Raw genomic sequence first — 1,125 nt, 5'->3', positions numbered from 1 at the left:
GCTCCGCCCCCGACGGGCAGGTGTGCTCCGCGGATACGCCCACTTCCAGGAGAGGCCAGCGAGCCTCGCTATTGCTGCCAGGTGAAATCCATCCAGGAGTTAATCCACCCCACCAAGACAACCGAAGCTTTTTATCAGCTGTGAAGTGAAGTCGTTCAGTCGTGTCCGACTCTTTGTGACCTCATGGACTGTAGCCTACCAGGCTCCTCCGTCCATGGAATTTTCCAGGCAAGAGTACTGGAGTGGGTTGCCATTTCCTTCTCCAGGGGATCTTCCCAACCCAGGGATCGAACCCGGGTCTCCTGCACTGCAGGCAGACGCTTTACCATCTGAGCCACCAGGGAAGCCCCACGCACTAGGTACCAGGAGAGGGGGAGGCGAGCGAGTGGCACGGTGCACCCCACGGGCCACCACCCCTATGTCAACCACCACCGAGTCTCCGCCCACAGGCCTAGGCGCTGCTGGCCCTTGATGCTTGGGGGCCCGGCCGTGCACTGGTCGACCGCCGCCCGGAGGTCCCCGCCGACGCCAGACGACCACCCCCACGTCGGGGCAGACCCCTCCCCCACCACCTGGTGGGAATTTATAAACCTGGTGGCCACCCAGGCAGAAAAGAAGGGAGGAGGGCACCTTGCTGCCCTTTCATGATGGAATCTGTGGCTGTCCTGCTGAGAGGGGGGCCTTTCCATGGGGACCCTGTGCAATAAGTGTAGTGTTTTAGAACTGAATAAATAGAACGTGTAAATTTTTTAAATTAAATTTTTAATTAAAAAAAAAGCTCCACCCGTACGGCCGCACCCCCCACCCCCGACCTCTCCCCTCAACCACCGGGGTCCCCTACCCGCGCCCCAGGCATCCTTCTCCCCCCACCACCAAGGGCAGAGGGAAGGGGCTCCGAAAGGGAGCGTGGCGCCAAGTGGGCAAGGGACACGACAGAAGTGAGAGGGCGAGAGAACCGGACAAGACAGCCGCGGGACGCGTGGGGAAGGGGGGTTGGGAGCAAGCCCTGAGGCTCTGAGGGCGTGGGGAGGCGCCTGGCGACCGCGGGGCAGGCCCAGAGCAGCAGACCACCGACGAGCGGCTGAGGCAGACCAGTCTAGGGCAAGCAAGCGGCCCCGCGGTGGG

General features: G+C 62.1%; 1 non-coding gene across 1 annotated transcript; it reads right to left on the bottom strand.

The window, feature by feature from the left end:
- Positions 1–272: 272 nt before the first annotated feature.
- Positions 273–344, bottom strand: TRNAC-GCA (transfer RNA cysteine (anticodon GCA)). The gene has a single exon. It is a non-coding gene; the product is annotated as a tRNA-Cys (tRNA).
- Positions 345–1,125: the final 781 nt, after the last annotated feature.

This window comes from Bubalus kerabau, chromosome 4 (assembly GCF_029407905.1).
Source record: "Bubalus kerabau isolate K-KA32 ecotype Philippines breed swamp buffalo chromosome 4, PCC_UOA_SB_1v2, whole genome shotgun sequence".
Classification (NCBI taxonomy): Eukaryota; Metazoa; Chordata; class Mammalia; order Artiodactyla; family Bovidae; genus Bubalus; species Bubalus kerabau.
This window is presented reverse-complemented; position numbering and strand designations above follow the sequence as displayed.